Genomic DNA, 24,767 nt, shown 5'->3' with positions numbered 1-24,767 from the left:
CTCAAACTCCTGGAAAGCCAAGCACATTATTTCTAGTCTTAAGGGAGAAGCAGAGAGGAAAGAAGTGGACACTGAACTGATGTGCAGAAGACTTGGGTTTCCTGCCTTGATTTACACTGAGTGGCCTGTGAACACCGTTTAATTTGGGTACCCAAAGTATTATCATGCAAAAAACCTCAAGATGTCCCGTAAAATGGTTTGCACATGATGGGAGGCAGAGAAAGTCCTGCAAACTGCTCCTGAAGAGGCAGCATAAAAGATTATGATTAGTCCTTTACACCATTTCTCAGCTGAGGTAAAATAATATATTGAGAGCTTTTTTCTGGTCACCTCCATCAGTCCTTGTGTGTGACAGTTTCCCAGTAATAAATGGAAACAAAATCCAAGTGCACTTAGTAAACAAGCTAGGGAGAGACTGGCTGTTTTCCATACCAAAATTCACACAAAGCTTTTGTCGTTTTACCTGAAACCTCACCGCATTTCTGTAACGCAATGTTTGATAAGAAAACTCCTTAGCAAAGACCTCAGATCAATATCTTCTCCAACGATGCCGTCATTGCCTTTGTTATTCCTCCTTTGAAGCAATTTCCTTTCCTTTATGTACAAATCTGTATTTTATGCTCACTTTTTATTTCATTGCATACGGCACTATATATAAGAGTGGGAAAGGACCAGCGAACACGTGCCGTAACATGAAGCAGTTATAAAACAATAGTTCAGGCAGCCTTGGAATGGAAATAGAAAATACATATTAAATCAATCAGGAGTGACTTTGGTCAACAAGGATGAAAAACAAGTTATTGGGACTGCGTCCGGGATGCCTGTCAATCTCTGGTTCGGTGTAATGTTTTTTCATGGCACTTATTTTAACGCACTGTTACAGCACGGTCAGAGGCGGCACAAAGAGCTCGCGTGAATTACAGCAGCCTTCGTGCCTGCAGTGTGAGCCACACTGATCAACACCACCTGAATATTTGGCCCAATGATTGTGTTTTCTGGGGACAAGTAATCAGATTTCAAAGCACACAGTGGAAAGTAATTTTAAAGGATGTTATTTTGGTCCCTTGCAATGCAAGGTTCCTTTTCTTTCTCTCTCTCTCTTTTAACACAACAACAACAATCCTTGCCTTTGGGGACATATTTTAATTAACAACATTCTCTGTTTGCACATCAAAGAGCTGGGGAAAGAAAATGAGTCAAAACCTGAGCTTTTGGACCTTAGGAGTTTCTCCATCCTGCTAAAATTACAGGAAAATGAAACTTGTTTATTCCTTTTCCTTTTGCCCATAAAGTATTCCAGAAGAATTCAGCTCAACCCAGTTTCTTGTTTCGGACAGATCATTAACAACTATTTCAAAAATGCATAAGAAAGTGGCAAGTACAAACAACTTTTTGCTGGCTGTCTCCTGCCATTTTCCAGCAAGCCACAATTTAGGAACATCCAGGAATATCTGCGTTTCTACAGCTGCTGAGAGCAAGAGTAGGAGGGCAAAAGGACTCAGTTTAGTGTTTCTCTGTAGCACATGAGCCAAGATCTGGCTACCACAACCGGCTCTGGAAATTTCATATTAATTGCAGTAATTTCATTTCCACTTCTGCAAATCCAAGGCTTTTATTATTGGGAACAAAATGATTTATTGTTCTTCAGAACATAATGATTTCCTGATTCTTTATTCTTCCTTTCCCAGGTTTAGTCCCTGTAGGCATCCACCACAGCCACCTGCTTCTCCAGAAAAGTGTCTTTGAGGAATTCAGCATATTTAGAAGGTCACAGAGGTGCCCACTACTCTTCCTCCAACAACCTGAGACAGGGCCATGGCCAACAATTTCCTTCCATGCATTCACTAGTGGAGGGATTGTAATTTTCAGAAACCCGACTGGGGATATTTAACCAAATTTGAAAACCAGATTTACTTTTTAATGTTATCCTTACAGTCCCCTTCAAGCAACTTAATATCTTAAAAGTCTTTCTATATATTCTCTAATAGAGGACTTCTTATGCTGTCACTGATTTTTAACATGCTAGCCCTTCAAAAGTTGGAGGTTTATGTTAATAACATACCAAACAAACCGGATCTGTACCACTGAAAGTCTCGATTCATTCCTGGACAGAAGGAATTTTACATGATTAGGAACAAGAGAATAAGGAAAATTCCTTCTGGCCCCAAATTCTATGAATATCTATATTTTCCATGATCATTTCTTTTTAACTTACAAATATTGTTACAAGGTTGTCAAAGGAAACAAATCACTGCAGTTTATAAATAGCTTAAAGCGTGCAGCAAACATGGCACTGTTATTGAGGCACAGAGAGAAGTCATATTCATCAAAGTAACACTTTCAGGATATTTTTAAGTGGTCACACTTCTAATTTGCCCCCTACAGGCATGAATTCTGTGAAACTATGAGGAATTAGAGTCTTGCTTTCTTTTTCATACTGTGCAAGCAATTGAAGTTCTTTCAGCTAAAACTGAGTAATAAAGCCATTGCTGAGCAGACTACCAGGGTCTTTTTCATGTTATTCCAAGAAACCAAGAGCTCATTGCCTCACAGGACTTGTCCAGAAATCACACAGTTAAACACCTTTTCTTGCACAGCACAAATATTTAGATTTGTGCCATTCACAGCCTGAAAGGTCAGGACATCAGCTCTTTAGGGACAATCAATGCACCAGACCCTCCTACAAATCAACTACTTGCTCACATGAGTTTAGAGTCTCCAGAGAAACCTTTGTGCAATTTTGCTCCCAGTGTGCTGCAAAATCCAATGGATAATGTTTGACTAGGAAAGTTCACAGATATCAAATTGCTGCATCTCAAGGTGAAGACATTCTTTCCTCCAAAGAATGAGTAATTGCAGTCTTTTTAATTCCGTTTCAGAGCAGACAAACACAATCTCTTTTTTGTTAGGATATGGCTACCATCAAAGGTAGTCAACTTCAGCAAGAAGGATAAGGTGTGATAACCTCTTTTCTTTTGGCCGTGTGCCTTTTGAATCATTTTGGGATGATCTTTCCATATTCTGAGAACTGGACGGCCTGGACCTTTTACTGTTTTGTGTTGTCTCTACACAGTACATCTGGTCTGAAACATCCACCTGAACAATTAATTTGCCAAAACTTATCTACCTGTATGTGTACAGATAGATATAGATGCGTGTGTTTTACACACAAACACACACTCACACTTCCAAAAATTCCAAAAGTAGCTGCAAGTGGGGTGGAGATTGCTGAATTGCTTTGGATTTAAATGTTCTCAGGGGCCAGAATGGAATCACAAACGTACCAAAGAGGAAGATGTTCTTCTTCTTTGTTCAAAAGAACAAGACCATTTATTACGCTAATTGCTTGATACAGTTTGTGCTGCCACATAGATTACAAATGTCCAACCAATCAGTCATATGTTCTATTACCTGAATAGAGCCCCCCAAAACCTGAACAAGACATATGACAGTTAATCTGCTCATCAGGAGAGTGCCTGCATGAGTAACGCTGATTGAGAAGGTTTCTAATGAGAACAAAAGATTCTTATTCCAAGCTGAAAATCTTTTTTTAGCTCAGCTTCCTTTCAAACCTCTCTGAGAATGACAGTTAGATTCTCTTACCATCAACAATGTTTTCATAGCTCCCATCATAATAGCTAGGAAAGACAGCGACATCCGAACCACCATATCCCAGCTTCAACTCTAAAGTGTTCACAGAGTTTTTGCCAAACTAGTTGATGCTTTTTCTGTATTCTGCATGAAACCACATGTTTTTCTCCCAAATATCAAAAAAGATTTCTCTCATGGTTGTTTCCATATCCCTACTTTGTTTCCAAAGCATAGGATAAACATGAATTTCATTCCAAGATTTTTATAAAGTCGCTTTCCCAGTATGTCCCCACCTTTTACCCTCACTAGATGGTAATCTGCCCTCCACCAAGGTGCAGATAACACCACTGGCCTGTCTCAAGAACAAGGCAATTATTGACCTTTGCAGCTTGGCCATCTTCAATAACACTCTGACATTCACTAAACATTGTTCTCCACAAAGCCAGGTCAGATTAGAAGGGTGAGTACTGTAATCTCAGTTTAGTTTGATCAGGTAAATAGCTTCAGGGGTTTTTTTTATTCAGTGGAACAGGATCCTGGTGTTTAGGTTTTTTAAGCCTCTAATAATTTGAAAGTCATTGGGAATACATGCAATATCTTGAAAATATTAACAACGATGAGAGAATTTCTGGCCTGTCACTATGATGTCCCACAGTGACACATTGCCTAAGAAAAAGGGACGGTTGCTTACCTGGAAACCATTACTCACCTTCCAAGTAGTGTAGAAGCTTAAATACCATAATTCACTCCATCTCCCTATTTTTCAGTCTTTTACTATTCTGGGCTCCAAGAGAACGGGGGATAAATCACAGCTGGTCCATTCTTTATGGCTTTAGGATCATGTGTATATATATTAGGACCATATATTTCCCTTATAGAGAATGCTAGGTGAATAAATCTATTTCTATGCCATGATCACATGCTCACCAGCCATGGGCTCCATACCAGTTCAATATCTCAAATAAACACATGTTCTGCAGAAGTAGTTATTCCCTTCTTTCCCCATCAGAAGTTAGAATTTCCCATTTTCCTTAACATTTGGTTTGAATTGTATGCAATTTGAAAGAACAACTGAAATCCTATGCGCTTCAGTGAAAATCAATTGTAATACATGATAACATTGTTTGTATGTTGATATTTTTGTAACTTTCTCATTTGTAATCCATAGATGACCAAATTTGTCATCAACTAATCCTTTGCATAAGCTTAATGCGTTGCATGAGTGAAACGGGATGTGAGTCAATGCCGAATGTGATTCCTTGAGTGTTGTTCATTATAATTATCATGCCCCTAGCAGCCTTGCCAATTCTCGCAGAAATATTGATGTTCCATTTTAGAACCCCAGAAACTTCTGGCTATTTATTTAATGAGATTCTGAGGGGAAGGGAAAGAAAGAAGAAAGGAAAATTTTCTAGCTCAGGTGTCGGTGTAAAAAGATTGAGTGCTTCCTGAAAATCCCACTGCTTCCTAAAGGTTGAAAAGGATCTTCCAGGACTTGCATCCTGGAAGATACATCCTTGCACCCTTGTGACAACAAGAAATTCATTAAGAATATAAGCAGTTTTCTGAAAGTGTAACAAAAAGCCAAGCAAAATCTGTAGAATCTAGTATTTTCTGGAGAGACACTTTTCCAATTAATATGTTAGTGTTAGTCCAGCTCCAGTTGTTATGTCATTTTCTAATGTCAAATAATACATATTTCAGGAGCTGGTTGACCCTCTTCTATTTATTACTCATTTTTCACTGATTTCACCATCTCCACTTCTGGATCTAAAATGCTGTATGCTTCATCTTTAATTCTTTATGTGGGTGAGTGGTTTAGTTTTGTTTTTCACAGTATATAAAAAAAAAAACAAAACTCTTTTAAAAAAATTATAGCCTCATTCAGTCAAAATGTATGTGGTAACCAGCCTATGTCTGAACACTCCCATTTGATTGCTATAATTTTCCTTAAGGGCAAGTGTGCTTGGTTTCAACCAAGTACCTATTTGTTTTAATGAACAGGTCAGGAGTGCTGAAAAGTGCATTTAGAAAAAGCACAAGGTTTTCTCGTTAATCAGGAAGTTGTGAGGTTAAGTAAGATGCAATATGCTTTCAGAGTTTGTCCAAGAGTTCAGTTTTCACCTCAGCCTTCTGCTGTTGGAAGTCAAACTAAACATCTATGAGAAAAAAAACAAATTGGTGGTTAAATAAGTATGAAATAAGATTATTGTAACCCATGCCATTTCTCACTCTTACACCTACCTACTGCATACTGCAGTCTCATTCTTCTTTTAAGTTCAAAGTCTTATTCTCACCTTATGATTTTAAATAACATCTCTCTCTCCCTTGCAGAACAGCACAACCTCCTTGGGATACAACCATGTTTGCTGTGGTTTTTGCCCATCTGTTGGAAGGTAAGACAGGGTAAATGCAAATGAGAAAGAAGATCTATGTTTAACTTCAAGGATGAAAACTAAAACCAGTAGTGAATTCCCCATATGAAGAGTGGATGCCTTTCTGGAAGGCAAACTTCAGCCAGAAACAATGCACGAAAGAATGGATGAGATTATCCAGGTAATGCTATACCAGCGGTCAAGCAGAATGATTAATTTGTTGCCTTCTGCTTCCCCTCTGACTTGCATCTATCAATTTTGCAAGACTTATGGAATGGTGGTAATCACCACCTACATAATCTTTATCATGTGTTCACTGCTCTGAACATTTTTACAGCAGCTTTACAGATGGCTTTGTTTCACTGCTTGTCTGCAGAGTTCACATGCGAATGTGTCACTTCTAGTGGTGTCTGTGTCATTGGAATTACATAAATAACTCTTTTGTTATATATTCTACTAATCATTCATCATCTTGTGGAAGGCTGTAGGATCTTTGCCTGATGGCTCCTAAGTCATGTTGAAATCAGGCTTTGCGATAGGAACAGAGTTAGCATAAACTACTGGAGGGACTTGCTGAGAACTTATCTGAAATTTCCAGGGGTGGCATGAAAGAAAACAGTCTGGACCTTCATTTCTATTATACCAGCTCTACCGTATGCTTTATCAAGGGCATTGTTTGACCTTTCCTTTTGGCAGCACTATAAAGTGGTCCTCAGACATCTGCATCTGAAAAGATAGAGCATTTTATTCCATGTGCGTAGCAGTGGAGTGCACTTGTCTGAGGGTTTGTACAATTAATTAAGCTAAAGGAAATTTGTTTCAGATGTTTGGTTCATTGGTTTTCACAGTTGAAATGAAGGATAAAATAGTTTCTTTATGCATTTGTTAGGAAAAAAAAAATCCTTCTTTTTCTTTGTATTAAATTAAAATTCCACTCCATCTGAATTAAGAAGTGGATTGCCTTCATGTGCTCCTTTACACCTACTCTTTCATGCTTGTACACCAAGGAAAGCTGTTTCCAGATGGAAAAAAACTAAGGTAAATATCACAGTTATTTCCCAATAACAATTCTTTTTCTCCCATGTGACTGGTTTTCTTCAGAGGGCATAAGCTCACTGAAAAATAAACATGAGGACATTAAATATATATTTGCCTGTAAGGGCATATGAGATCTGATTTTCGACTAAAATTGAAACTTGGCTGGGAGACATTCAAGCAAAACCAAAAAGCTTACCAAAAGCGCAGAAAACAAGCAGAGAGAAGACATTCCTTTTCCTGAGTTCAGAAATTGTTTGGCTAGAACTACCTGCCTTAGAGTTAGAAAAAGCACTAGATTACCTCCCAGGGTCTCTCTGCTGGCTTTCAAAGCTTATGTGGTTTTATTGAAGTAGTGCTGTGGTATGGCTTGAGGAAGCAGACCTGCTGAAGATGACATGAGCTTTTGGTTAAGATGGCATACACAGGATACAAAATACAGGTGGTCAGACTAAGATCTTTAGATAGATGCATTTGTTGTCTATATCCAATGTATTTATCATAAAGAAATTATGGTTTTCACTCAACCATGATCCTCATGGAGTTACATTTGAGATCTGGATTGTCCTTCTCATGCTATATTATATATTACTAATGTGATGGACACTATGGCACAGATTCAACGTATCTAATTTTAGGCAAATATGCCTAAATATATAGCCAAATATAGCCAAACTGTGGTCTAGGTGCTCTGGGTTGCTCCCATAGTCAATGGAGAGAGGTAAGTGCCAGAACTGTCACATCTTAAGCGGACTGAATTGCCCTGTGTCTGTCCACCAGCTATAAAGGAACCCTGCGACAATCGGGCTCTAATGTAATTGTTTCTGGTAACTGCTTAACATTAAACAGACCTTCTACCTTAAGTTTTGAGATGGTGGATTTTTGTTTGTGTTTTTTTTCTTAAACTGCTTATGCTGCTTTCAATGTCATTTTTATGTGTACAGTAGGCCCTCTGCTACTGCCCTCCTCTGGATAAAGTTTAATGGCTTTTTGATAACTTTTCTGAGATTAACACCTAATTCTAATCAAGGTATGTAAGAGCTTAGGGGCAAAAGACAAACACAGAGAAAGTTCTGAGAATTTCTCTCTGTGTCTTGGAAAAGTCTTTGCTTTCTGTCTGCTAAGCTAGTTGCAGGTCCTAACAATTTGTACACTAAGTTTATGAGAAAAGAATCTTAAAAATTAGAAAATAAATGTTGAGGCAAATTGTGTCGTTACAAACCCAATAGTTGCATGCTTCATATTTAAACTCCACATCTGCAAAATATGTTTCTTAAATTATGGTATTTAGCTATTCAAATTAAGATATATTACTCCTCCACCTTCAAAAGGTATGAAAATATTGATGACATTATCTAATGAAATATGCATTTTTGAGCTTTGCTTATCGTGCAAGAGATGCATACTTTGTTAGGGTGTTAACTGTTTCCTTTCTGTTAAGTTTTTGGGGTTTGCAGCTGATGGAATTAGATACTCTGCTGTCCCCAGGCAACCTCCAAGGACTAGTGCAAAAGGTCTTTGATGTGGATGTAAGATCAGAGTATGTTTTTTTATCTGGACTTTTCAACCTGTTATTCAAGCTATCAGTTGTCCTCAAACAGGGTTGTACAACCCAGGCTGCTAGCTCCTCCAGTGCTTCAACAAGCAATTTTGTTAACATTGAATAATTCATGTAGTGCAATTTAAAAACATAAGCCAAGAAATATTCTGCATTTCTACAGCACAGTCTATCTAAAGTTTTTTCATCAAATAACGTCCACTAATGTTAGATGCTGTATTTAGTGGACTAAATATACTGCGAATCTGATTTAACATCAGCAAACTCTATTCAAAGTAGGACTTAAACAGCATCAGGTTGGTCATCCAGACAGATCTTTCTATCTAGCAGACGAAGACATATTAAGATTTAATGGCTGGAAACTAAATCTAGGAAAATTCAGACCTATAAATAAGTCTGAATATTTCTTACAGTTATTTCAATTAACCATGGGAACATCTTAGTAAGGACTGTGTGAAATTCACTGTCACTTGAAGTCTTTAACTGAAGCTTATGGCTCCAAGTAAATCACGTGATGTGGGCTTGTTGAAGGGAGACATAGGATAAAGTACTATAGTTTGTGTTATTTAAATATCAGAAGGGATGATCTACATTTATAATCTGAGAAACGTGCCATCAAAAAATTAAAATAAAATTGAATTAGTTGGTCTAATAAATCAATACTGAAAATTTGCCAAAATGACATCTCTTTCTCTTTAACCTGAGAGAAAAACAAAACCCAGACTGTGTAAAACATATATTCAGGGCAGCATAGAGCATAAAATTGAGCACATATCTCCATGTCTTTAATGCCTGTGCTTTTCCACAAAACCCTAATTACTCACCGTGTCAGAAATCTGTTAAAATTAATGGGAACTGCCATTGATCTCATCTAATACCACTACCTACAAGGCCACTCCCCCTGCTCTGAAACTCAAAAAAACCAAAAAAAAATCCAAGTCATTCTGAACCTGCTAAAATTTCTCCTAGTTAGTTCTAAAACAGCAGAGCAGATTGCAAGGACAGGACTACACACTTTCCTCAAGTCACTGCAAATACCTGTGACATAGAGCTCCTGAAACTAAGAGCACCAATTAACTTCTACTGTCATGTATTAACTTCCTCTGTCATCAGTCATTCATGATTTGAAGGTTTGTGGCCCTGTAAACCTCTGCTCACCTTTGCTGATCATTCTTTCCTGAGTTCAATCAGAAAGTAACTATGGCAATCCTTCTTATTCTGTTTTTCATCCTACCCTATCACAATTCAGAGGTCTTCCTACTATATAATTTTCCTGACCATAGACAGACCACAGAACTTCAGCTTCATTTGATGATCATTTAAAAAAAAAATTATCACTGATCCTATTAATTGGTACTGTTTAATTCAAGTAAGTCTTCCCCTGGTTGCCATGGGAGGACTATATTCCAGTGTCATTGTCCCTTAGTACAGTTGGGTGGGACTATTCCGTCTGCTTTATGAAATGCAAACTAACCACATAAGGTCGTTAAACTGTTATAACAATTTTTTGCAAATATTACAAGTGTACCTTTGTATCAAACTCAATATGTTAGATTTCCTGAAAGAAGGTAAATGGGGGATGGGAACAGGAAGAAAATTAAGAGTAATACACAGTTGATCTCATCTCAGAAAGTGGTTCATTATCAAATACAGTGAAGAACACTTCATTTTCATGCCAAGTAGCTGCAGACAAGGGCACTGTTCAAAGAGCTCTTCTAAATTAATAGAGGTATATTAATAAAAAAACATTTTTAATAGATCCTTTGAAATGTCATTTATCATCAAAAACACTGGGAAAGGTTGAGAGGAAAAGAGTCTTTAGAAGAAATCCAAAAGACACTGTTTGAACAGAAGAATATTTGTGAGCCATGCCTTGGGTCTCTGATATGCCTCATAAAGTACACTCAGTAACCGCTGGGGGAAAAAAAAGTCACCCACACTCTGAATCTGTGCTTTCTTATTTCTCATACACATCTTCCAGTTCTGTTATACTAAATGTAGATCTTTTGCACTGCTAGAATAAAATCCCAGCTTTCTTGTAGGTTGTGTTTACAGCATGCCCAAGTGACAGACTGTGAGCACATTGGTTTTGAAGAAGCAGCAGATCTAGAGAAAATGGTGTTACAAGACATATCTATCACTCTCTCTGTCAATCAAGAAAAAGTAAGTATTATGGAGACTTGAGGACATTTTCCCTGGGAATTTCAAGAGCTGACTTGAGGGGTGAAACCCTTCCAGGCATATCTTGGTTAACGTACCACTAGCATGGGTGAAGAGGCAGCCCAGCAATGTGCAGCAGCAGGAGAAACCCATATCGTCAGAGTAACTGCCAACAGCAGAGGCTTTAGCTCAGATTGCCAGAATTTAAGCTCTGAAAGACACATCTGAGAGAGCAAGTTGGAGATGTTTCCTGTCTCACATAACAAAAAGGAAACATTTGGCTTTTCTCGTATTAGCTACCTCTTCAGTCTTCCTGATACCCACAGCCTACGCTATGTAACCCTCAGCAGCGTGTGCCATGGGTACATCATGTCCTCTTCAGTTGGAGCCACTATGCATTACTCCTCTCCCCTTGAGAGAACATCTCTTCTGCCCAAGTTGCACCAGAATGTAGCTTTACCCTGAAGTAAGTGGAGCTTTACACCACTCCAGACCTTGATATATCAATAAAGACAATATGTGTTGTGATGGTATCTCACCCAAGTATCAGAACTGTAGAAGCCTTCACATAGACAACATTCAAGGCCTTCAGCCTTTGATGTGTCCCAAAGGGCTTGCTTTCTTCCAGTAAATTGCTTTGATTATCACAGGAAGAAAGATGGAATAAAAATTAAAGTGAAAAGAAGTGACTGCTCATTCATTGCTACCTGACTTGTAGAATTAATATATTGTAAGGCTTGTTTGATCAGTGTTAACATTTTATGGAAAAAGAGTATTTTAATGAAATGAGAGCATTTTCTTCTCTGATACTTTGGAGACATGCGATTAACAAATATAAAATACAGACAGGAGTAGATGGGATATCCTGACCAGTTTCCTGGGGTTTTTTTGGCTGCGTACTGCCCGCTCTGTTGAAGATGTAACAGTACAACCAAAGATGATGACAGAAATAGAAACAGTGGAGAAGAACAAACTGTATTTGCGCTTAGTGCTCATTTACTTGGCAAACCCGTGTGGTCATGTTCTAAGGATTTAATATCATAGCTTTCGCTTTGGCATAGTAATTTTTTTTAAGTAAATGTCAGACAGAGGTGTGCAGGGGAGAAAAAGAAGCCATATTCAGGGAGTGATTAAAAAGCATTCAGCAGCTGTCTCCCACATCAGCCCTGTCATCCCTGCACATATATATATTTTTATACATATATTTTTCCAGCTCATTTATGGAGTCAGTCCAAAAGCCACATTGACATTGTGCAGCTGCAACATCCCTGGGGCATTCTAAAGACCAGATCTTCTGTGTGTTCACCACCTTATTCAGCTCACAAAGCTTTTTTGGTAAGCCCACAACACCACCATTCTAGCTGGAGCGTTGCATTGCCTGGTTCTCACACAGCCCCACCAGCATGCCTCTTGGGTTGTCTGGTTGCCCCCACACCAACAATTCTGTCTGGAGCTCCTGGGCCCATCCGCTCAAGAAAGCCCTCTGCATCCCCATTCTCTTGTGTCATGCCCCAGATCTGTCATGTAGGACATGTCTCTTAAAATACTCTGGAGCAAAGCCATGCTAGCAAAGCTGCTGCCTTACAGAAAGTATGTTCCCTATGCTAGAAATATCCATCCCTTCTCTAGACCTGAGCCCCTGCTTCAGTAATCTTCAGCCATCCCGGTAGCCCGACCGAAGGCCAGGTGTACTGATGGTCAAGGAGACACCAATCAATTGCAGCATGACAAGACTGAAGCTTTTGTGCTAGAGTGGGAAAAGCAAGCCTTGTACAAGACTACCAGAGGACATTTTTTGCATGCTTTAGAGCCCTTTAACCGTTCCTAGAATAGGGTAGAAAGGCTTGGCACTGCTGCACTGAGCATCAACCCTTCTGAGTCTCAGGATGAGTTCAGTTTTCAGAGTAAATTTTCCAAAAACAGCCACTTATTTGGAGGATCCTATCATATTTTTGCCACTTTTCCCACTGACTGGAAAAGGGGAAACATAACCCCCATTTCTAAAAAGGGAGGAAAAAAAGACCCAGCGAACTACAGGCCAGTCAGTCTCACCTCTGTGTCCGGCAAGATCATGGAGCAGATCCTCCTGGAAACTATGCTGAGGCACATGGAAAATATGGAAAATAAGGAGGTGATTGGTGACAGCCGGCATGGCTTCACTAAGGGTAAATCATGCCTGACAAATTTTGTGGCCTTCTATGACAGGGTTATAGTGTTGGTGGATGAGAGAAGAGCAACTGACATCATCTGCCTGGACTTGTGCAAAGCATTTGACACTGTCCCGCACGACATCCTTGTCTCTAAATTGGAGAGACATGGATCTGATGGATGGACCACTCAGTGGATAAGGAATTGGCTGGATGGTCGCACTCAAAGGGTTGCAGTCAACAGCTCAATGTCCAAGTGGAGACAGGTGATGAGTGGCATTCCTCAGGGGTCGGTATTGGGACCGGCGCTGTTTAACATCTTTGTCAGCGACATGGACAGTGGAATTAAGTGCACCCTCAGCAAGTCTGCTGACGACACCAAGCTGTGCGGTGTGGTCAACACGCTGGAGGGACAGGATACCATCCAGAGGGATCTTGACAGGCTTGAGAGGTGGACCTGTGTGAACCTTATGAAGTTCAACAAGGCCAAGTGCAAGGTCCTGGACCTGGGTTGGGGCAATCCCAAGCACAAATACAGGTGGGGCAGAGAATGGATTGAGAGCAGTCCTGAGGAGAAGGACTTGGGGGTATTGGTTGATGAGAAGCTCAACATGACCTGACAATGTGCACTTGCAGCCCAGAAAGCCAACCAAATCCTGGGCTGCATCCAAAGCAGCGTGGCCAGCAGGTCGAGGGAGGGGATTCTCCCCCTCTACTCTGCTCTTGTGAGACCCCCACCTAGAGTACTGCGTCCAGCTCTGGGTCCCCAACATAAGAAGGACACGGACCTGTTGGAGTGAGTCCAGAAGAGGGCCATGAAAATGATCAGGGGGATGGAACACCTCTCCTATGAAGACAGGCTGAGAGAGTTGGGGTTGTTCAGCCTGGAGAAGAGAAGGCTCTGGCGAGACCTTATAGCAGCCTTCCAGTACCTGAAGGGGGCCTACAGGAAAGCTGGAGAGGGACTTTTTACAAGGGCATGTAGCGATAGGACAAGGGGTAATGGCTTTAAACTGAAAGAGGGGAGATTTAGATCAGATACTGGGAAGAAATTCTTTACTGTGAGGGTGGTGAGGCACTGGAACATGTTGCCCAGAGAGGTGGTCGATGCCCCATCCCTGGAAGTGTTCAAGGCCAGACTGGATGGGGCTTTGAGCAACCTGGTCAGGTGGCAGGTGTCCCGGCCCATGGCAGGGGGGTTGGAGCTAGATGATCTTTAAGGTCCCTTCCAACCCAGACCATTCTATGATTCTATGACATTTGAACGCCAAGTCTAGCTGGTTAGCTTGAGCTGTGTTAATAGGTATCTTCCACTGGAATTCAGAGGCATGTGATTAGATTTTAACTGATGACAAAGCAGAAGAGAGTGTGACAGGTTTGTGAAGCTGCTCAGATCTCACTTAAAATAGGGATTACAAGCCAGGATTCAGATGTCATGAGAGGGGGTAGAGAGAGCATTTCCCTGAATGTTGCATTCAGCAAATGTATGGTTCCAGGAGAATTGATATTCACTGAAGAAAACTGGAATTTAAAATTAGTACTAACCAAAACACTTCTGTGCAATATTCTTTGGTATGAAAATGAGTTGATTATAGTCTCACATCTCATTCTAAAAAAGTGTCTAAATGCTTAAATTTTAATGCAGTTGAAATGGAACATTTTGATTATGCAGGAAATAAAGATTTCAATGTTTTGTTTTACACTGACACATTTCAGAATGCTATTATAAATAAAGTTATTTTATATTCTATTTTATCCAAACAGGGATGCACAGGTATTTTTGTGTAAATATATATATGTATGCACGTATACGTATTATATTATATCTTTAATAATTTTTGTTTGTGTTAACATGTTAAAAAACCAATGTATTTTCTTCCCACTCAGAACAACAATGAGCAAAAGCAAATTTAAACCATGGAACGAAATCGGATAGAACCAGATACTTCTCATTTAAATACAACACATTCTTCTGCACAGCAGCATGATCTGGCTCAAAGATAAAAGCATTGTCTTCCTGACAAAGAAAGCAATTCACATGCCTTGAACATCACCTACCCTTCTTCAGTATAATTATCAGCTTATCGAACCCATTCACTGCCCTAATAAATGGGATGGACTGAAGCCAGTTGTGAACTTGCTGAAAGCAGTTTCCTCATACTTGTGCTGCAAGCTGCAAAGAGCAGATCTGTGAGAAGTGAGGTAATTTGGACTGTCAAAAAATATTTCTGAAGTCTTTGCTAGCATGTCTGCAACAGGAAAACCACCAAGGGTTATTAGAGATAGATGTTTGCAGTCTCTGAAAGAGGACTTCTCTAACCCAGTTTAGAACTCCTGAGTCCCAATTTTGCATTGATAGTTAGGCTAGGTTAAAATTCTCTCCCCTCTGCTCCTTTCCACGTCATCGATAAGTGAGAAAGACCACCCATAGATGAGTGAATCCTTCCCCTACCGCATGTTTGGAAGCCATTTCAGGAGCTTCGTGGGAAAAGATGCCCCTCTGCTTTTGTCAGGAAGGCACTTAAGGCTCGAAGAAGGGTAAGAGGGTAAGATATGGCAACCAGCCCTACTTACTGTTTCTCCATGGGAAATTATGTCAAGGGCTACACTTGCACTGCATGTTATGTCCTAGAACCTAAGTTTTAGCATCCGACCTGCTTGTAAAATTACAGCATAGCCCAGTGAGGGCTGGATGTGTCTCCAGACTTCAAAACTCACTGTTTCCTTCAGATCTGCAGCATTTCACTCTCACTATATAATTACAAGGTAAATTCTTTTCAAAACAGTGATCAGGACCCCTCATTGTCATGTCTTGTGGTGCTGATCCAGAGGATCCTTAAGTAGTCTTCCAAGAAGCATAGCTTGGGGTCCAGTGTCCTCCATGACGTCCAGTGTCCTCCAGATTTCTTGGGGCATGTCATGTCTCTCAAGCAATGAGTAAGGCTGGGATTGCAGCTGCTGCCGTTTTGGGAGCTACCTAACAACAAAGACATGGTGATTCAGAAAGAGAGACATTACCCATCATTAGGGAGCTCAGATAGAATGGGGAGGATGCTGGATCTTGACTCCTTCTGGAGGCCAGTCCTTGATTCATGAACTGGTTACAAGTGAGTGATGTAATTGTTAAGTTAACATATTAAAGGATTGTAGACATTTTTACTAGGCCTACAGCAGCACACCTCCTTTTTTCTCCTGCCATACCTATTGCTGAAGCTGATGCTGCAAGGATGTGCTACTCTCAGGCGCCTCTAACCTTTATGGACTTACCCCAAATATCCTCCTTTTGCAGAAGAAGCAGAAGATTGTACCTCGGCAGGGCCAACTGGGATAAAGCTCAGCTCCTGTTCTAAAAAACACTGCTGTCAGCCTGTGCAGCAAAGTGGCAAATACAATATCCTGGATGGCCAGAGACAGAAAACTGTAGGCTTGGAATATGCATTTTCTAGAAGGTTTGGATTTGACTTAAGTACTCTGAACTTCAAAATCCAACATTAGATGTAATGCCACCAGCACGATCCGCAATCGAGCAATGTCCCTGGATAATGCTGGAGTCACTTTGCTATTATTTTGAAGTGCTCTTAATTCCGTAACTCCATTTTGCTAATAATTTACAGTACTATGGTAAAATATTTGCTTTGCCATCCCTGGGGGGTGTTTTGCTGAAGGATCCAAAGCTGACTGACTCATCTCCTATACAGGTATTTTGTTTCTCCTTGCTCTTTTTAGATCGAGGTCATTGTAAAGTACGTGTGGGCTGGCAGCACAGGTACAAAACAACGTCTTTAAGTTTCCAACCACTTTCACAGAGTTCAGAAGATGCAGCACTCAATGCCCACACATTGTCTGTGTCTCTTTTGTTATTTCTTGTGCATATCAATGCATACTGCAGTCATACCTAATGTCAAAGTCTCTGTATGGGAAGACTGTCATCATGCTTTGCCAAGCCACCATTAGTTCCACTGAATCCCATTTCATTAGGGGCCTCTAAAGAACTTTATTTTTTTCTGACTGCCACTTTTTGCCTTGTAGCTTTAGGCAGATAGAAAGTCCTACTTGATGCTCTGTCAGTTGAAACTTTCAATACCCTCAACTGACATGCCATTTGTCTTTGTCTCTCTCTCACTATATCTGCTATCTTTACCTGATTTTGGTTCTGATCATTCCGTTATCTTCTCAAGCCACAGGAATATATAATTTAAGACCTGAGTTGTAGTAACCGAAAGGACAGAGGTACTGCTTACTCCACCTTGATTGATAGACGCAGAAGGTCTGGCCTCCTGGATCTCTGCTCTGTGTTAGTTGGGAAGCTGACAGGCCCAGGGCCATTGTCCCTAGGGAATATTCAGTCCTAAAGGCAATGGCAACTCCTGCTGCCTTCACTGCCATAAAAAGACAGGTAGTGAACTGAACAGCACATTAGGTACAGGCCATCATTCCTGTGGGCTCAGCTCCTGGGAACTCCAGAGTTTTGCTGGGCTCCTCCACTTTCTTCTGAAGACCTCCAAGTCCAAACTTTTGAGAGGTGGGTTTGCAAGAAAATGCAAGACTGTTCTCCCTCATCCATTTGGACCTTTCCCACCCTGAAGTAAAATTGCAAATAGTACTTTGATAGTCATCACCACTATGTGAGTGCAAAGCAAGTTAAATGGGAGGAGAATCTTGCACTTGTCAGTCGGAGTTGGCTCAGTGCAGGATGCTGCATCTCCCAGAAGCTCCCTGCTACATCTTTGAAAACCTGGCTCACAAATGCTTTGTAGCTAGTATGTGTAATGTGCACGTAGTCCTTGTTTCTCATTCTGTAGTAGCCATGCCTTATAGGATATTTGTCACCAGTTCTGGGCTTACATGGTTGCTCTTTTGCTTGACTAATAATGTATCTCAGAAATCTTGAGCTTCAGCATTGCTTACTGAAGGGGATGAGAAAGTTTCAGCCACAATATTGATGCCGACTGGCATGTCACACACACCTGTATCATTTGGCCAGGCACATGCACATGCTGTCTTCTCTATTTGGATTACAATTGTCCTGATTCAACCACAAAGTGTGGAGATTCAATCTTCACAGGAATAAATGCAAATATTTTACAGTGCAGTTGTGTGAAGAAAGAGCCAGGCATAATTTTACATCTGGCAGCACCATCACTCACTAGTTCAGCATCAATCTGTGCTGTAAATAACACTGTGATTCCCAAAATGAGTTTTCAGACTTCTTGTCAATTACACTGACATGTCAACCAATTGATCTGATCAGTTCGTTGCTGAAACACCTGTTTAGAATGAAGATGCCTGGTTGTAAGACAAACAAAAAATAAAAATCTGTTTGGGACAGTGGGTGACAGAATTGTAGATGCATTTTACACAAAGTGAGACCAGAGTTATCAGCCTTCACTCAGTGGTGGTAGGACCAGTTTGCTGTTGCTGATCCTTAAGCTTTATGCACTAAAGGCATCCAAAATTTTAGCACAGTATGTGTAGGAGTTGGTCAGCTTTATCATTCTTGTATACACTGCAGACTGCTGCTTCCTCCCCATGGTGTTCTTCTAGACAGACATTTCTGCTGGAACTTGATGAGTTTGATCACCCTTACCTGCAATGAAGCTACAGCTTGGGAAAAAGGTGTGTTGAAGCAGGGCATGAAGATTAGGAAGTTATTTAAAGCTCACTGCCTGAGGCAGGCACCCATGGACAGCAAGGGCTGACTAGAAAGGGTCTGAGACCACTTTCTGAGTACACCATGAAGGAAGAAAGACAAGTGTCTCAGTCTAGGGACTGCCCTGGTCCCTGCTGAGTGAAAAGTCTGAAGAATCTCTCCATTAAAACAAAATGCAAGAGTCTGCCTGTGGTATGTGCTGGATTAAAAGCTATTTCTTTTTGCAGAGGGAGTCCTTTGTGTAAGCTAGTGCTAGTCACATACGTTGGTATCATGGTCCCCAAAGAGGTAAAAAGAATGGCAGTAATTTCAGTTTTCTTTTCAGAAAAAAAATAAAGGAAAGGTGGTGGCAGCACCTGGGAATATTACCTCGTACCTTTAGAGGTCACTTTGTTGTACATCTGTAAGGGGGTTGACATTGATTGATGCACAATTGTTTTGTCTAACAATCTGTTGAATATTCAAGTTCATCATTGGAAGTGAATGTTTAACGTGGTATCTAAGGAAACAGTGACACAATAATCTGTTTTCCTAAGTAAAGTCTCTGTCAAGCGAAGCCACAAAGAATGGATGGTGGTGATCAAAGCTTGAAATAACTAGTTTACCAAGGCAGAAGCAGGAACTGAGCAGCAGCGGTCGAAACATGAAGCTAAAGGTGAAGGAGAGGTAATTCCATCGGGGGAGAACACGACCACCAACTCACAGCCCACCGACTCAAGAAACCCTCCAACCCAAAAACAGAAGAAGACTGAGCATGCGAACTAATTAGCATAAGAGGTGAGAAAATAATTTGATAGAGACTATAAACAGTGAAAGGTTTTGATAATCTGAGAGCTAGTCTTTTGTGGGTTACCACCTAGCTCCCTACTTTGTGCAAACTAGAATAAAAGAAATGGAAATACCTCGTCTCCGTGTGTAAATTGGCATTGTACACCAGGCAACGAGCCCGCATTCGGGACAACAACTTGATCACAGCACTACTGAAAATAAAATAACTTCCTAAATTAACATTTGATCTTGCTGAGAATTTAATTTAGATAGATTTAAGCGAGAGGAGATGGAATGACCTTACCTGTAACTGCAAGCTGCTGCCTAAATGTGGCAGCTTGAAACTACACTACCCGTGATGAACCATTTATACAGCTGTGTGCCTTTGATCTGAGAGTCTTGAATGCTTCAGAACATGGCCATGAGGTGGGATATTCTGAAGGTCAGTAATGTTTACTCTATTAGATAAAAAAGGAGAGTTAGTCCTGGCAATAAACCAGTCATATTTTCACAAGTACATGGGATAAATTAGATTCATTTTGAAAAGATTTTTTTTTTTAAAGAATCTGAAAGACATTTATAAAATCTCTACAACTTGCCCCTTTTCCATTTTTGATACACTTAAGGCTAGAAGCATGCACCAAATCATTGTGTGTGGCCTCCAGAGATGAGCTAGTCTGTCTTTCTGTCCCGAGGTAGGATCAGGTATAATTTCTGACCCTATCAGGTGTTTTTCTTAACCTGCTTTCAAAGGACTCCAATGATAGAGATTGAGCAATGTCCCAGAAAACGAATTTCAGCACTTTACTATCCCTACCTTTAGAAAGTTCTTATTAATGTATTTTGTTGTTGTTGTTGTTGTTGTTGCAGTTTATGCTTCTCACTTCTTTTTCTGTATGCCACAAATATAGAAACAGATTTCTGCCTTTTCTTTGCCAGAACACTTTCCATATATGAAATTTCACAGCTCATGACAGAGCATGCTGAGTGGTGAATGACACGGGGATGTCAGCTGTGGATGGTCTTTCCTCTGCAACACATTGCAGAGAGCTCTTGATGTCCTAGCAGTAGCAAAGGGCTCATAGAAGAGACTCTGCCGATCCAGGAGTAGTGGAGAGCTCAAACTGGACACCATAGTTTGATGCTTTCCTCAGTCTTAGAAACCTCTAAGCTTTTTCACTGTGAAGGTTATTTACACAAAAAAATCACACCTGTGATAATAATTACATTGTGCAGCACTAGATGGAAATTGCAAGGAATGAATACCTGTATATGTTCCCTAGAGTGGTTACAGTGGTTTTCTTTATTGCAGTAAGATCCTTGTGAGTCTGTTTGTATGTGAAGCTGGATAAAGGTGACATAAAGGAGACAACAAAAGCACCCTCACAATACCCACTAAGCTGCAAGAAGGAAAAAAAAGACAGATGACATTTAAAAGCTCATAGGCAGCATCTTTATCCTCATGTGCCCTGTCAGGAGCCAGCTCCTAATACCAATAACTACTTTAAGGTCAAGGTCAACAGTAACTGAGCTGCGGAAATCTGCTGTCATGCAGGAAATAAAGTTTGTTCCTATAAGGCAGGGAAAGCTTGCAGTATGGCAGGAATTGCTGTTAGTGCTCATTAGATGGCACCCTTCCTTTATGTTGGGAAGGGAAGTAACAGCTTGGTTAGTTTTGAATTCACTACAGTCTCTCTAGCAAGCATTAAAAAAAAAATAGATTCTACCCACTCGTTGTCATTGGCAAGTTTTTATATTAGTTGCTATGTTGACCCACCACCCACACTAAATTCACTTCACCCACCCAAACTTTCCCTGCAATAGCAATCCGTAACCATTCCCCCTTCCAGCTCAAGTATGACTCACAGCAGTGCTGTAAAAAGTGACAGGTGAGCATATTCCTCCCTCTGAAGACACCTCCAAATCCCTCTTGGTTGACGCAATTCCTAGACAGACAGTTATAGAGAGAGTGCTCTCTGGAGTATTTCCAATGCGAGAGACTCAATCAATGCATAATAATACTATGTAATTTGGCAGAATAATATGCCATGACTGAAAAGGGCTTCAGTAATGGGAGAGAGCCCTGGATTGTAATGCAACATATAGTGTCATGTTCACAGAGCATCAAAATCGTCTTAGTGACCTTGGTTTGATGTTTTGTCATTAGACATCAAACTCTGCTTTCAAACACTTCATGAATTTTTTACTTTGCATTAAATAAATGCCTTTAGGATGGCCATGCTGATGATTTTTTTCATCCTTTTTTAGCGATAGGAAACATTCCCTTTTCATTAGCTGAAGATTTAAGCTCTACAGTAAGCTCTTTTAATTGATTTTGGCATTCATCGTGCCTTTAATTGACTGTTAGCCAGTTCACGATTTTAATGCCAAGTTTCTTTTTTAGGAGGTGTCCCTTCTATTATCTAACTTTGAAAGGCAAGCTGTTAGCTTGCAAATCAGCTTTATTATTCTTCTAGATCTGAGTGAAGAGAACTTTGTTAATAGAACAAAAGCTAAAATAAAACAAGCACTGTGATCTATTAACCACTAACACTTTTTTCAAGACGCATAGAAATTGTATAATAAGTTGCTATGAAACTGATTAGGATGGGAGAAAATCACAACTAAAATACATCTCTAACTTCATGGCACTCACAAATGAAGCAGAATTAAAGGTATCTGAGGTTAGCAGTCCACTCTTATTAGAAATCCAAATGGTGTGTTTTGTAAATTTATTGGTGCACCTGATATGATGTTAAAACCAATAAAGCAGCTGACATTTACTAGTTGAAAAGGTAATAAAAAATGATGTTTCGGTACCTGCATTTTAGCAATTCTCAAATTGATGCTCCTGCCACTGTAAATTACTCTGAATCATTTAATTCCCCTGAACACCTGCTCTGCGGTTTATTTGCAGACATTTGCCACGTGAAAGTAGAGCTCTCATTCGTCTGTGTTCCCATTTGTACTGATGTGAACCTTCCAGCTCACAAAGATAAAAGGAAAAAGGAAGCTGGCTGACCCACTCACTACTTTACTGCTATTACTGCTTTTATTATGTTTGTACTTAAAGACTTAGAGGTCCCTGTTGTGCTTGGCATTGCACTAAGAGGAGCAAACAGTGCTTCTTCTAAGGAGCTTATAATTTAAGTAGAAATGTTACAGCCAGGATGGAGGGAGAGTTATAACACACAACTTTCTCTCATTCCTGCCTGTCATTTTTTAGAGTAAGGGGTTTTTCAGTATGTGTGGACAAGCAGACAGTGAGAAACAGGAGGAGGCTAAAGGATCAGGTAGAGAAAAAGGGAAGGAAGAAGGTGGAGAACAGCAAAGAGAAGGAAGGAGTGAGGAATCAAAGGAAGAATTTGGGAAAAAAGAGCAGAAAAATTCAATTGCATGCTGCAGACAGCTCCCTGGATCCCGAGGTCTCAACTCAGATGGATTCCAACTAATTAGTCATTTCATCAAGGCACCTTATTTAGGGACTGTTGTGGAGGAAGCGAGACTGCACTTCGCTCATAAGAGAGAAGCAACAATATTCTTTACTGATAGAAAACAGTGAGTTAAAGTGTGAGTTAACAAAGTTCAATGGTAAATGCAACAGTGATTTAACAAGATTCGATGGCAAGGTACACTTGATTATTTACTGCATAGAGGACAGGGTCAGACAAAACTGTTAGGGAGACCCTCCTGTTGAGCTGTGAGGTTCAGAAAGGACTCCCTTGCTTTCTAGACTCCTTCTCAGAGAGGAGTCTAGGAGCAGCTGGATCCAGATCTAGGCCCAGACTTGGTCAACAGTTTATGTCTAAAGGATTATATAAGCACAATCAATCCTTTATATCTCTTAGCTAAGATTTCAAAGTTTAGCATGCTATTAGTCACTTACCAAGGATCTGTTGCGGCGAGGAATCTCTCAACCTCGAGGAGTAACCTTGAGAGGCATCCCTACTCAAGGGGAGATCCCGTCGTGCAGCCCACTGCCATGTAGGAGAACTCAAAGGGCTTTTGGGCTGCTCACTATTTATAGGGGTAAGACGATTGACTCATAGTCATATTTGCATACTGATAACTGTGGTTAGGTGGGCATATTTCTCACAATAACCAAGGGCTATTGCGTTAGCTGGGTCCCGAATCCACTTTGAATGGACGCAGCTATCACCATCAGCATCCACTAACGGCCACCCCTGGTAGTTATCGCTTGAGCAGGGTTACAGGACATAAAGGTCGGGTTGGGCAGGGGGGGCACACCATCACAGGGACCCCTTTGCCTTGCATTTGCTACAGTTAATGGATGGAGATGGAGGCCAAAGATATCAATCTCCCTTCAGAATTGCTTCTCTGTCTCCATTGATGATGGACCAGTTCCAGAGGGACCACAGTCTGCCTGACACAGGTACCTCAGATGATATCTAAAGTTGATACCATTAAAGATGGGATCAGTCCAGGCCTTGGTGTTTCCAAAGGGTGTGTGGCTTGTCTAGAGATCTCCCCAGTGTCATCCCATACCCATTGGGTTATTGGGAAGAGGGATGACCTTAGCTAATCACTTTTACAACCTTATTTTTCCACTGAGCCTTTGCTTTGCCTGCTGCTATTTCTGCCGGATGGAGAATTTGGATGTTTCTTTCTCTAGTCCCTCTTAATCCCCCAGTAGCACATGGTGGAGTCTGTTGGAGATGGGACAGTATCCTGGTGTAGCATGGTTAATCTGTTCTTCCTCCAGCATCAGCTGCAATTCAAAATGGGCAGTCAGTTCCCGGAGAAATTAAACAGAAAGCTCCCCATTAATGCTATTTGTCAGAAGTCCTTAATATCATACTTGCCTTTTAGCCTTACTCATCAACATCCAGAGGGAAAAAAAAGCCCCACCAAACCCAAGAAACCTTCTGATTAAATCAGATTTGACAGAACTTTCCTCAAAAACAATGGCTTTAAAACCAGCTAGAAAATGCTTCTAAAAATAGACCAAATTGATCTGTCGCCTTTGAAAAAAAAAAATCAATCTTAAGATGAAAGAAAAAAAAAAAATTATTATTCCCCTTCTACCTTCTCATAAGTATTTTTGAAGTCTGGGTTTCACCAATAAAGCCATTTCAGTCAGTTCTTTTAAAATGGGCTAGAGAGTTCCTCCATTCTTTTGTCTTTTTCTTTTTTCCTTGGTGTGGCAGCATGGTACACAACAGCTTTCATGTACTGATTTTTATTTCTGTATTGAAATAAAGAATGTAAATCTAAGTTCCAAGACCAAGAAAATGTCATGAGGAAGATCCTGAAATTAAGTATATACCTACTGCTGCCAAACAGATTATTGGAGTTGCTTTCATTTACTTACATACTCATTTATTTTTTAACCTCTCACTGGCTAAACAAAATCAAATTGTGTAAGATATGTAAAGAATATTCAATTAACAATCACTTCTCTGTGAATCTCAGTAAGCTCAAGGTAGATATATATATCACTGCAAGTCCAAAATACCCTCAAG

Source organism: Pygoscelis adeliae, unplaced genomic scaffold (assembly GCF_000699105.1).
Source record: "Pygoscelis adeliae isolate BGI_AS28 unplaced genomic scaffold, ASM69910v1 Scaffold209, whole genome shotgun sequence".
Lineage (NCBI taxonomy): Eukaryota > Metazoa > Chordata > Aves > Sphenisciformes > Spheniscidae > Pygoscelis > Pygoscelis adeliae.
The sequence above is the reverse complement of the archived record's forward strand: the minus strand, read 5'-3'. Positions refer to the sequence as shown.